Raw genomic sequence first — 13,678 nt, forward strand, 5'->3', positions numbered from 1 at the left:
TTCACACTGAATGGAAAAAATGTTCTATCACATATGAAATTTTTGCAGCTGTGCAGAACTTGGTCCAGATGGTTTAAGACTATTAAACAAGACCAAATGATAGGCAGTAGGCCTTCCGAAGATTACGTGATAAAGTCACAGTCTTTAATTTCCACCCTCCCCCCATTTCTGATTTATATTTTCCAATCAATTCATATGTATACTTTCTGATATAATTGTGTGTCTCCAAGAAAGTCTCAAGAAGTATTCCTCCTACTAAGTGCTAGAAACTAAATATAAAGAAGACTGGAAAGAGGCCTCATTTAACAGACACCAGCCAGGTCAGTCAGGCAGAAAACTCAATGATAGGTATGACAAGAATATAGGCAAAAGGCACCACTTGGTTATTACTGTCAAAAGCAATGATTTCTAAAAGTGCTTCTTAGGAAAATGTTGCTACATGAAAAATCTCTTCCTTCCAATACTTTCACACCAAGCTGATTCATGCATAGTGTTTTGGAAAATTAACACAGTCCTCAAGAATGCTGAACAAATCACTACTAAGAAAGGAGCATCAGTTGATTTTGAAATAAATCAATAGGTGATTAACATAATATTTTAAAGCAGCAGAATGTATATACCATGCACAAATACATCTATTATATTCCCAATACATCATAGCTTTAACCGAAGGAGAGCTTTACACTACTGATCCCGGCTCTACACTGCCTCACAACTTCTGTAGGGCACCTTTAGTCTTTATAACGAAAACCCTAAAATGTCTGTGAAAGAAGAGACTACAAGCCATTCTGCAGTGAAAGATTTTAAATCATCCAGCCTCTTCTAATAGACTTGAGACTTATTGAGGTAGAAACCATAAAAAATGAAGAAGGGAAATTTAATCCCTGAAATATTGATTTGCACATTAATATCATATAGGCAGAGGGCAATTTGGCTTCGTGGAAATGACACATTGTCGACCCTTGGTGAAGTCAGAGCCAATCTAACTGCTGAACATGTCTGAACCTCAAGAGTTATTAAGGGCTTCCCTTCTTGCCTTTATGACTTTTCTTCAGCCTACCAATGCAATCTTAAATGTATTATCTTTAAGAAATAATTGTAAAACCTCAGGGGTTTTCCAGTTAATGGAAGGGAGGCCAAACCACATCAGATTCTGAAATGCAACATTAAACCCTTGCAATCAACAAAACCACCTCAATTCTCATCCATCCAGTGCAGGATCTAATATTGTTATTAGAGATAATCAGATTTCATTGTGTAAATTTCGGCTCATGGTCAGAATGGAAGCAGTAGTTCTGCAATATTAAACAGCAATTTTCTTAGCCTCCTCTCTGTTTCCCCCCGCTGCTGCAGCACCTTTGAAATAACCCAACTAGCTCACAATTAATGAACAGAGTTGGGTTACTCTGCCCAAAACTGCCAAAGATTACAAGGGAGCCCAACATGGTTGCCTGTCTTTAACTCTAAGTGGCAACTTTCACTTCTCAGAACCAGAGCCACTGTCTCTACCTCAGCCCACAGTGGGTGTTGCTGCTGTGACTTACACAGCTGGTTTACCTGACCTTTCTTTGTTCCTCGGGTGCATTTCACTTTTCAGATTTATGGTGCTACCCTCATATTTCATTGACCCTATCTCCATTGCTATAAAAAAGGAAAACACTTGTATAAGAGTTTACTTTTTAAATACAAGAGCAGCCAGCTATTGAACAAACACACAGAGATGCTCTTCAGTTTATGCCATAAATATTAAAACCATTAAAAAAAAAAAAAAAAACAACTGTATGAACCTTATGATCCCTTCACTGAAGCCAGGTGCCAGAGGTTAAAACAGCTGGCTAGCCATCTTTTATTTGTGTGTGTCTTCCTGCTGCTTGAAACTCCAGCCCTTGAATATCAAACATTCCCTTAAGGATTTACTTTTTATTTTCTTTTTCTAAAGAAAATCTTCAATTTCTTTAATATGCTTCTCAGTGGAGAAGAAAAACTCTAAAACACAGTCACAGATGAAGTGAAATAATCCCAAACATTCCCTTTCTGCTTTATTTAAACCCATCCTTCTCAACAAATACTATGCACACTATTCTTTTTATTCTTTAGTTAGAAAAGAGAAAAGAGCAAGAAGAGAGAAAGAAAGAAAGTCGGAGCTTGCTCTGCCAGTTTGGTCAGTAAATATAAAGTAAAGCAAGTGTGGATGGCAGAGAGTGCTACATACCCGGGCTGTGTTTTTGCATTGCTCTCAATGGAAGCGATCGATGCCCATGTCACTGTCGCGTCCCAATCGCAGCCAAGTCTCAGCCTTAATCTAAGCACCAAACGAAAAGGCAGCGGCAGCCGCAGCCTCTCCCTGATTCTTCCATCCATCCACCCAACTAAAAATATAATACTACATATAAGCTTTAACCACTCCACGTTTATAGGGATCAAGCCACTGAAAATCCAGGAGAACACAATAAAAAAAAAAAAAGAAAGAAAGAAAGAAAAAAAAACCCTCCTGTCTCTTGTCTCTCCTCTCCCTCTCTCTTCCTCTCTCCTCTCTCTCCCCCCGTGTCTCTCTCTCTCTGTCTCTCCTTTTGCCATCTACATGATCCTTGATTAAACATGGAACAGAGTTAATAAAAGGGGGAGGGGGTCAAGGGGAGGAAATGCGACTGTCAGAAATCGGGAATGCCAGATTTCCTGGTGAACCTGCCTCTGAGTCGGTGTCAATCCACCATCTTCAGCCACTGAACTTGTCTTTGGGTTTTTGTTTGGTTGGGGGGGGGGGGGTGTTGTTCTGTGTGTGCTTTTGGGGGGGGGGGGAGAGTGAAGGCAAGGTGGGGGCTGGAGGTGGGGGAAGTGGGACGAATGTGTGTGTCTGTGAGTGTTGACTCCTGTGTGTGTGTGTGTGTGTGTGTGTGTGTGTGTGTGTGTGTGAGTGTGTGTGTGCAGGGGTCGGAGTGTGTGTGTGTGTGTGTGGGGGGGTGTCCGTGTTTGTGATCTGAACCTTTGGTACCTACAAGGAGGGTGTCTCACCGAACGGTAGCTAAAACCTCACCAGGACCGCACGGAACTGTGGAGACACAGCCGAAGGCGCCGCCGGAGCTTCATATCTGGGCCGGACCCCAGACCCAGCGTTGCAAGGATCCCCCCGCCCGGATCACAGGTAACAAAAGAAATACAAACCAGTGCATCGTCTTCTGGGGGAGGGGGCTGGATGGGAACCTCCTGCAACTTGACCATCGCTGAGGAACTTTTATACAATTCCACGAGAAATTTTATTATTATTATTTTTTTCTGATAGAAAGGAGCAGAAAGAATGGAAAGGGAGGAAGGCAGAAGGGGGGTGTGGAAGAAAAAAAAAAAAAAAAAGACAAGACCCGCCGAATTCCAATCCCTGCTCCCTCGCCTAGCTGCTTCGGCCAGAAGGCGCGCATAGTACCGGCTGAAGCTAGGAAGGTGAAGTTCATTTGCAGACATGGAACCCTGGAGCGGAGTGTGTGTGGGGGGGCAAGGAATGAATCAGTTCCCATCGTCGACCACAGCCCCCTTACACTTCACACACACACACACACACACACACACACACACACACACACACTCACACTACACACCCTTGCCCTTAACCAAAAAAAGAAAGAAAGCAAAAAAAAAAAAAAAGCAAAGGCTCTGGATCCCCAGCCGGGTGTTCTCTTAGGGCGGCGATCAAGCCCCGGGCAAGCTGCTTCCACCCCCAGGTCGGCAGCCTGAGGCCGGGAGATCCCGCCTCCTAACGGACCTGGCTGGGTCCGCGGCGCCGGCGCAGCCGAGAGCAGCCCGGGCCTGCGGCTGCCCGCCGCCGCTCAGCAGACCGGTGTCTACCTGCAGCCCAGCCCCGCGTTCACCCATCCTTCTGAGCCCCGCGCCCCGCGCGCACCGGCCCCGGCCCCGGCCTCCTGCTGCCCCGCGCAGTGAGCGCCCTTCGGGGAACTTGCGAAGGGGTGGGGAAGGTAAAAGGAAGAAGAAAAGGAAACCGAAAAAGGTGCAGGGGAGGGTCGAGGGAGAGGAGAGGAGAGGGGGCTCCAAGCCCCACCGACCAACGTCCAAACTTTCGGAGGGTCTGTGCCGAGGAAGCGTCATCTCAATGGGGTGCAGGGACGAGGGGAGCGCGGAGACCCAAGGCAGGGTCCGCGCCGCTGCGGAGCTGACAGCTTCGCCTGGCCACCAGAGTGTCCCCAGCTACCGGTGAAGGCAGAACCCGAAAAGACAGGGAAAAGGACAAAACTGCTGGCCGAAAGTGGATGATCTGCCACTTAATCCAAAAGTTAAATCCCAAAAAGCACGCCCTCCCCCAAGTAGAAAATCAGGACCCCCCCGTGCCTTCTCACTCCCTCAGCAGAGCAATCCTTTGAGCCAAAAACCGGGGGAAATAGATGGAAAAGGGGGGCAGAGCGGAAGAGATGGTCGGGATGAGGGAATGTGTGCTAGGGCGAGCGGGAGCAAGCGAGCTAGGGGCAGAGAGGGAGAGAGGCGGAGAGGGAGAGGGAGAGAGAGGGAGCGAAATATCAAAGATTGTGCAAGATCAGGCTGGAAAGATAATCGATACTCGACCTAAATTTAACACAAACTACTCAATAAAAGTTAAAGAAAAAAACTTACTTTCCATTTCCCCTGCAGTTCCTACTCGATCTTCGCCTCTTTTTTGTTTTGCTTTTATTTTACGTACAGCTGATCACATCCAAGTAAAAAGAGAGGGTTCATTAAAAAAATAAAAAAAAAATAAAAAAAAATAATCCTCGAACTTTATTGGGTGAAAATAAAAACGCTGGAGCAGAAAGTGGGGGGCACGGAGCGGTCCTCGGGGGTCCGGGAGGAGTTAAGCATGTGCCGACCGCGGTCTCGCTGTTTGGTTGTGAAGGGGTTGGGAAAAGGAGGAAAGGAAATGAAAATCCGATATGTCTTTATTCTGCTAATTATTATCGTTTTAGCCCTGTTTAAAAAAATGGCTGATTAAGTTGAGTGCGCATGTCTTTGTGTGTCTATTCCCGATATGCACTCTGGGAATGAGAGAGGAGAGCGAGGGAGAGGGAGAGGGAGGGGGGAGAGAGAGGTGTAATTAGTGAGGTGATCAACATTCCCCAGACTGCAAATGACGCGCAGCCGGGACTCAGAGCAGCCCGGGAGCCTCGAGACTTCCAAGGCTCCGAGCGCTGCGGCTGGAGCCCTGGACTAGGCGACCGCGGAGACAGGGGATGGGGACCTTCGGGGCTCGCACCCCATGCGCCCCCCTCACACAACTCTCAAACTTCATTAGACACACACGTACACACACTTACACGCACACAAGGCAGAGGGAAGAAGATAAAGCACAAATAGTTTTTAAGAAATGCCCTTTAACCATTCGAGATTTTTTTTTTTTTTTTTAATGAGGCAAAGCAATTACTATCGGACTAGAGATTTGTTTACTAGGGAGCTTTAAGGAGAAATATGAGTGAGGGTAATTAAGAGCTTTTCTGCAGCATAGTTGATTCTACTATGCACTCGGAAGCACTTTAATGGGGAAATACTGGGGCCTGAGCAAATATGCAGATGTATGTAAATAAAGAGTGCCGGCCTGTGTGCAAACTCCGTCCAGCCCAGCCTCTTTCCAAGGAGGAATCGCACTGGGATCCGCAGGCGTCCGATTTAAACTACATCTTGCACTCACTTGCAGGAAACCCGGGGCAAGGGAGATGGAAGTGGTTAGTTTAGTTAAAGTAAACTTCCAAATAGAGTAAGTCTGGGTTGTAAGAGTGATACTGGGGTACAGCCTTAGCTTTTATGTAATGGTCTTGAATATTTTATCAGATCGCATAAGTTCAACCTAATAGCTTTAAGAAGACTTAGGGAAGAAAACCTTTCATCTTTCTAGTCTGTTGAGTTATCTTTCTTGAAGCACATTATGATGAATTTTAAAACCCCGCTACAGATCTCATTAGAGTGAAATATACTTGGTATTTTCTTGTGCAAAATTTAAGGTGGCTGATTCTCATTTGAAAATCTAATTATCTCTTTCCAATATTACAGATGTGAATATGAGTGACACTTTCATTAAAAGATAATTAACTAACACTCGGAATAGACATACTTTTAAATACCCCCTACTGAATGTGGGATATATATATATATATATATATATATATATATATATATATATATATAGCTACTCTGCATCTTGATACACTGCCACACCAGAGGTCACAAAGTAGACGCTACTTATGTAATATTTTAAAACCAGGAATCACAGAGTGAAGGTAAGAGTAACAAATCAAATGAGCTAAAAACAGGAAATGACAGCAGCGTCCAGCTTCCTGGACAGGTGAAACATCAGCCTTCTTCTAGTTGACAGGCCTTTGAAGTCTTGGATTGCCAGGATCTGCTTCAAAACCTTGTTTAAGGCCTCAAGAACCAAAGGTACCAATCACCAACACAAAGGTTTATTGCACAACATTGGGACTACAGAGAGGGAATAAACATGTCTTCCTGGGCCTACACCATTGTATTATCAGTGTATGCTTGTTACATCCCAGGGCAGAGCAAACGGATGAAAACATCTGGAAGGATAACATCATAGTCCCCCAAAGAGCAGACCTAGGCCCGTCTCTGAAAAGCTGCCCGCCTTCAGCAACTGGCTAACCTTATGATGAAATACAGAGGTTTGGAGCAAAGAAGGAAACCTGGATATGGTCTTGAGTAAAAGAAAAAGCCAATGCCACTTTAGAATTCTGGAGTAGGTACATGGAGCAGTGCTTTAGAAACCAAGGTGATTAAACGTCAACAAAAGAAAAAAAAGAAAGAAAATTTCTGTCCCCAAAGACTCCCATTTCCAACTTCTTTGGAAGGAAGTCTATTCACAGTGAAATGGTTTCTAAGATTTTAAAGTGATTTTGTTTCCAGCCCCACCTTCACACAACTGCACCAGGAATGTACTAGCTGCCTCCCATTGAACGTCAGTGGGGTTAGGAAACACGTTGCACATAGGGGTAAAATTTAAATTCTCTGTGACAGGTAAGGGGAAGGGATGTTTTATGTAGAGTTACTGTTTACAGAAAGACACCTTGGAGAGCAAACATCCTGGCATAAAAACATAAGAAGAAGAAAACTATCTGAGGTGTCTGCATGGGGGAAGAGGTGAGGACTTTTCTAGAGACTGGGGGAAATGAAGGCAGGGGAAACTTTCAGGTTCAAATGAGCAAGGATCAAGCCCACTGCTAGAGAGGGCTCAGTGTACAAGCTGGCTGATGGAAAAACCATTTCCTGCTATTGCAGACTGGTAAATGCAGATGATGAAGGAAACACCTGAGAACAATAAGTCTGTTTCAGGTTCAGGTGCAGAAAGGGTCTACTTGTGCCATGGTGGAAGGAAGGTGATCACTGCCTTTGCATGCTCTGTATTTCTTCCTTTGCTGTTTTTACCCTCCTTGCAACGTTACCAATCATATCAATGACATTAATATCAAAACAGCAAATGTCAAACCAAGAAAATTTTAAAATTTTGGTGGCTGTTTGTCCTAACATCCCTACCCCCATCTCTTTCTTGAAAAACATAGATCTGTGAGTGTGTGTGTGTGTGTGTGTGTGTGTGTGTGTGTGTGTGGTGTTGGGTGGAGAGGGCGGTTATTGAATTCTACGTAAGAAAACAAAAGCAGAGCAGATTGAGAGCCTTTGCCCACTTTTGCAATCCCTTCTGTGCGGGGAGTGCTGCCTTCCCAAATCGTGTGTGCTTGTGTGTGTTTTGTTTTTAATCATCTCTCTCCGTGTTCTTCTTTCACCTCTCTCCTAAGAAGAGAGGCTGGGGGTGAGGTCGGGGGTTAATGGGCTCAGGGGAAGGGCCAGAGAGCACTAGCAGAGAGTCAAGAGTCTCCTCCAGGGCTTGGCCTCAGAGCGCCCTGCCGGCGCTAGCAGAGCTGCTGGCAAGAGCCGCTGCGGGTCTGCGCGGGGTGGGCCGCCGGCAGGGGCGCGGCGACCAGGGCGAGCCCAAGCCCAGCCTGTGGGCTGCTTCGGGCCGCGGGCAGAGCCCAGTCTCTCTGCCGGACCAAGGGACCGCGCCCCCTCCCCCCCAGGATTTCATTCTCAGCTGAGCGCTCCAGGACCCCTAACTGGTCCCCTCAGGTCTCTGCCGAACCCTGGCCCTGCACCTTGGACCTTGATTCCCAACCCATGCTCTAGCAGCTGTGCCAACCTGCCGCCACCCTATGGAGCGCTGCCTACTTTATTTTTCAAAGTGAAAGGAGCACCAGGCTTTCCTGATGCATGGAGAACTTTCGCTAGACACTCTTCTTTACTTTGCAGAGCTGCCCCAGCGGAGCCCAAATCTCTCCTACCACTAGCACCTTGCCACTGAGTCCTTAACTGTTGGCGAACCCCAAGGCTACACCAAGTGGCTAAGGTGTTCAGTGTTGGAGACAAGGAGCAAGTAACATTGAGACAAAAGGTAACTTTTACTTCTACACTTTTTTCCTCGGCGCAGTTTATTTCACAAATCCACGCTGAGGACACTCTGGGCTTTCCAAACGGGATAATGAGTCGCCAGCTGTCCATTCTTCCCTTCCTCTGCCCTCCCCTCACCAATTCCCCAATAATGCCCCACCTCCCTCTCTCCGAAATCCTCCAGCTCAAGAACAACTCCAGCCCAAGGGAAAGGTTCCCAGTCTTTTGACCGGGCTTCCGGGCTCTATAGATAAGCTCTGTTTGAAACAAGGTATTACAAGATCTCAGCGTTAGGAACCCTTTAAAGCGCCATAGACACTTTCAGATCATCAGCCCCCGCCCCTCACTCTTTTTTGTCGGATCTTCTCCACCCAGGGGCCATTTAACAAAGGCAATATGTTAACTAACATTTTTGTTTAACACAGCAGCTCCTTCTACCACACTTAAAACTTGATACCAAAGACTGATTCTCTCTCTCTCTCTCTCTCTCTCTCTCTCTCTCTCCCTCTCTTTCTCTCTCTCTTTCTCTCTCTGTCTCAAGGAATATTAGGATTTGTGTAGGTCAGGAGGAAATGGGACATTAAAAATGAATGGAAAAGTGCAGGGCTTGCTTGGGAAGGTGTCACAAGCACGTATTTACAGTGAGATAATTCAAAAGGTGTGTGTCAAAACCTTGTTATGAACAAATTTGTTTCCTTGAGAAGTAACAAAGGCGTGTGTGTGTGTGTGTGTGTGTGTGTGTGTGTGTGTGTGTGTTTCAATATGACTTATCATGAAAAAACAACACCCTCTTTGATGTGAGAGGAAAAGGCAATAGCATTCGAAAGAGAGAAGACATATTAAGCCTCTGTGTATATGTGTAGCATTTGTGGGCAGTTGGATCCTTTCCTGATTCTCTCCAGTCTGGCTGTTATCTCCTTTATGGTCTTATTTGTTTATTTATTTATTAATCTTAAAATAACACTCCTCCTCCTAGGTCTCTGTTCTCCCAAATTCATGTACATTTTTCTCTTCCTGAAGTCCACTTGAGGCTTTTCAGAGGCAGTCTCTGCTTTAGCCTTTTTTCTCTGGAGGCTCTGACCTCCGGGGTGGGAAAGCTCATTCTGTAAACTCAGACACAGACAGGTAAAGAAAGGAATGGGGAAAAGAGGGAGGAGCTAAGCAGGGTGCTGTGGGAGGGGGAAGTATTAAGGGAGAGGAGGGAAAAAAGGAAAAAGAGGAGTCAGAGCCCTCTGGCCTCTTTGAGGTCAGAGCTCAGACAGTACAGTGACCTCTTTTCCCTCTGGGCAACAAGCCCAGGGTTCATAAACAAAATCAGACTGGGACTCTTCCCAAACAATAGCAGCTGACTAACTCCACAAGCACTTCCACATCTCTTATTGCAATTACAGGGGACCCCTGATCACCACCATCCCCCCAAAACCACACAGACCCAAGACCACAAGCCCACCCTCTGCAAACATATGGAGCTATTTCCATCAAGAGTGTCCAATGAAAAATTTACACTCAGTCGGGGAAAGCGCTCCAAGGGGTGATCCAGATATGATAGACAAGTAGAAAAAGGAGAGAAAGGGGAAAAAAAAACGGTCATGGAATAGAAGAGAAAGTGGTCATCTTTTTAAAACCTAAACATACCTGTGTCTAGTCAATAAACTGCTATGGAAACAATATCCTGTATTGGCCACTAGATAAAAGCATTTTAAAACAGGACACTACATTCATCTAAGCATCCACTTTAAGACAATAATGCAGATAGCTCTGGTGGAGGAAAAGCCACCACCATCGTAGGTAATGTCCTTGAATGCTAGGCACACAAGCCCCGTTAAATACTACCACCAACAATCAGCACATCTGATCTAAGTTACCAAATGTATAATTAAATCCACATTTAATTACAAAGACAACCAGCAGAAACTAAATTAATCAAAGATTTTCTTAAACAAAATATTGTCAGGGTACACACATGATAGCTTCACATTAGATTACAAGCAAAACTGCATTCCAGGAAGAAAGAGCAAGGTGGAAAAGAAAGGTGAATGTAAGCACAGTGCATTACATTATTTTCAAACTTTTCCTTTAAAATGATTATCAGTGAAAGTCTAAGAGAAAAGGTTAAATGAAATACCTCAGAGCAAAAAGATCATCCCCTTCTCCTCTTCGTCTATCAGTGCCCCGCTAAAGCATATGGAAAATGTTTTCAAAATGCCCAGATTTGGCACATTGTCATTGCAAGGAGAAGAACGCAGTGATGCTGTTAGGGAAAATGGGAAATAAATTCAGGATTGGGTGCTGCCTCCTTCAATGCGGATTTATCTAAGTTTAATTTAATATTCCGCAATCACTGAATGATCGCTTATAATTCACCAAGATTTTAAAGGGCTTTATTTAAATACCTCGGGCAAAAAGAGAATGAAATTTAAACCATTGCTTATTTTTGTGTGTGTATTTTTTTATTTGGAGAACTCCAAGTGGGAACTTCTCATAATAAAAGGGAAAACGATGAAGCTTTTTTTTTTTTTTAAAGAGAGACTGTTAAAGGAAAACATTAGCTTTATTAAAATCATTCTGAACGTAAAATCAAAAAGCACAAAATGGTTGTTTGTAAAACACTAAACCTTTAATCGATTTTATTGGCATTCCGATCGATTAGATAAACGGAAATCTATAGCAAACATCAAAGCATTTAAAACATTTTCTCTATCTCATTTATAAACAAAACTTTTCTTTTCAGTAGAAAAAAATGATTATCAAACGACTAACAGGAAATTCTTCAGATATCAAATTACGATAATAAAATTATTTCCACATGGAAGGGAATAATGACAATGATGATAGCAATTACAATAATGAATAATTCAACAACCCTTTGACATGTGTGGAAGAACCTCGGGCAGAAACGGCATTTGAGGGGGGGGGGTCTTTAAAATAAATACTTTCCTCATTTTTAAAGGACTATTTCAGAGACAACTCAAGGGTTCTTGCTTAAGGGTGCCTGCCAGACTAGTGTTAATTTCTCCGCAGATGCAGACCAGTCGGTTTCTTAGCCGGCGTTTTCCTTCCAAATTGAGTTACTTCTGATTAGCAAAAATTAATATGCAAATAAGAGCGAACCCTACTGGATTTACAAAGTTGAGGCTGGACTTGTCTTATTTTAGAAGGTGAATCCCAAATTATATAGGAAAAGGAAGTAGTTTTCCTAAACCTAGGATGAAGGGAAAACGATTTATTTGGAAATGTCAGAACTGCTGTCTAGAGAACCTCTGCCATAAGAACTTCGGGCATTGTAGCTGCGGGCAGGGCAAGTGTCGCTCTAATGGGCATTGTGTTTGTTAAGGAAAATCAATGAAAGTGGCTGTAGTTAGTGAGGCTTGTGTTGGGGACTTGCGGCCACGGAGACCCTTGTGTTTGGTCCTTCCCGGAAAGTCCCCGCGTAGCTGGGAGCGGGGCGCCGGGCTGTGGCACCTGGCGGCGGGCAGCTCTTCTGGCTCTCCCCTGCAGCGCTGATCCACCGACTGTCTCCTTCCTCTTCTTCGACCGGCGCCCTGCGTGCGGACCGTGGCTCCTGCCTCGGGTCCTTCCAGTTGACCAGGGCTGTCTTTCCACGCTCGCCTTCCTCAGCAGCTTGCACCTTCGCCACAGTTCCAACTCACTGCGGTCGCTGCTTCCCCCCTCCGTCCGCTTGGAGCCTAAACTTGTTTCCATTCTACTGGAATCCCACTCTTACAACTAATCCCCGAGTCCCTTCGCTGAATCTGGACAAGTCTCCACTGTTCCTCCCCTCCCCCCCCCCTCCACCACTCTCCTGCCATTTATTTGGCAACTGGGGTCTTCTTACCCTCTCACTTCAAACCTCTCCTCCAGACATTCCAGAGAGTTCTCATCACACCAGAATGTGCTCTCCTCCTCTTTCTCCTCCTCCCCTTGGGTTGGGGAGTGAGAGGGGGGGATTTCAAGTTGAAGTCCCAGGGGTTTTTACTCTATTCTTTTAACAGCTTTACTTTCCCTTTTCTTCTTTGCGTAACCTTCACCTAACTCCTAATTTATAACAGAAGCGGGCTCTTTCCCCTGCAGCACGCAGTTTACAGTTTCCGTCTGGGGCTTGTGCACAGAGCGCTCCTGGCTTCCCGGCCCCTGCTCCAGCGGCCGCAGTGAGTGGCGGCTGTGCCCTCGCACCCGCTGGCATCTAACCGCACGTTCTCTTCTTGCCATGAGTGTCCTGTCTGAGATTTAAAGTTCTCTGCAAAGCGCCTCTTTATTTGTCAGCTGGCTGCCCTGCTGGAATGAGGACTGGGATGTAGGGGGGCAAGCAACAGAACCCCTTTAAACACCCACCCCCTTAAAAAGGATTCTGAGTCCCTCCATCCAGCCCGGGGTGACGTCTTGTGTGAATAACGAATTCTGAAGATTTTCCTTCTTGGCACGTGCAGTTTGCGTCTGAGTTATTCCCTAGTGGTCTCCCACCCTCCCTTGTGTCTTCTGGCTTGCGAAGGCCACTGTTTCACCTGCCACCGTTTCTATTCTTTCCCTGGCTGTGGGCCCCGAGAGCGAGAGGGAGAGCAGGCTAAAGACCTCGTCCCTTTTCTTCTAGCTGACGCAGCTGCCTCAGAAAATCGCTGTGGCCGCTGCCTCTTCCCGCTTTAATCCCAGACCTCCAGTCATTGGGCAGCTCCTCAGAGGCAAGAAGTCAACACCATGGCAACCCGACAAGCCTATCAAATCACCGGCTGACATGACAGCAGCAACACCGGCAGCCAAGAATGGGCTGGGCAGAAGAGCAGAGTGGCTAAGGCACTCATGTACATGGGCTGGCAGTGGACAGCAGCTGCCGGCCTCCAAAGTCAGACTGCGTGTGTGCACCACTGCATAGTCCTGTACCGTGCCACTTAGTAGTTCTGGAAGAGGAGGAGGAGGAGAAATGGAGATGCGTGTAACTCAAAGGAGTCCCAATTCTGGAAATGATAAACCAAAACTCTCTGCTCTCTGCTCCACTAGTCCACCAATAGTCTCAGTAGCCTCAGAGATATAAAGGGCTTGCCCCAAAGCCTAAGGTTTCTTTGCCAGGTCTGCCTTTTTTTTTTTTTTTTTAAGGTCTGTCATTTGCTTGAGCAACATGAATGAAATATATATATATATATATATATATATATATATATATATATATATATATATAACACATTAAAAAATACTGTTGTCTGCCAGTGTTAAGTTAGGTGCGCTATGGCTCAAGGCTTGGAAATGGCCTAAACCTTATCTT

The 13,678-nt window shown here is 45.5% G+C and overlaps 1 protein-coding gene and 1 long non-coding RNA gene across 9 annotated transcripts in view; one reads left to right on the plus strand and one right to left on the minus strand.

The window, feature by feature from the left end:
- The window catches only part of Zfhx4 (zinc finger homeobox 4), a 179,458-nt gene extending 174,466 nt beyond the window's left edge, over positions 1 to 4,992 (minus strand). For 2 of the 6 annotated variants that reach the window (XM_036178892.1, XM_036178888.1), the window contains exon 1: positions 4,615 to 4,969. The gene's annotated coding sequence lies outside the window, so the exon portion shown is untranslated. Of the gene's footprint in view, positions 1 to 2,212; positions 2,396 to 3,162; positions 3,202 to 4,052; positions 4,224 to 4,614 lie in introns of those variants that run through there. The other 4 variants (XM_036178893.1, XM_036178890.1, XM_036178891.1 and 1 more) reach the window with 4 other exon arrangements.
- The window catches only part of LOC118578170, a 66,243-nt gene continuing 55,222 nt past the window's right edge, over positions 2,658 to 13,678 (plus strand). For 2 of the 3 annotated variants that reach the window (XR_004944230.1, XR_004944229.1), the window contains exon 1: positions 2,927 to 3,142. This is a non-coding gene — a long non-coding RNA (uncharacterized LOC118578170). Of the gene's footprint in view, positions 2,696 to 2,926; positions 3,143 to 13,678 lie in introns of those variants that run through there. The other variant, XR_004944231.1, reaches the window with a different exon arrangement.

The sequence above is a fragment of the Onychomys torridus genome, chromosome 2 (genome assembly GCF_903995425.1).
Source record: "Onychomys torridus chromosome 2, mOncTor1.1, whole genome shotgun sequence".
NCBI classification, from domain to species: domain Eukaryota; kingdom Metazoa; phylum Chordata; class Mammalia; order Rodentia; family Cricetidae; genus Onychomys; species Onychomys torridus.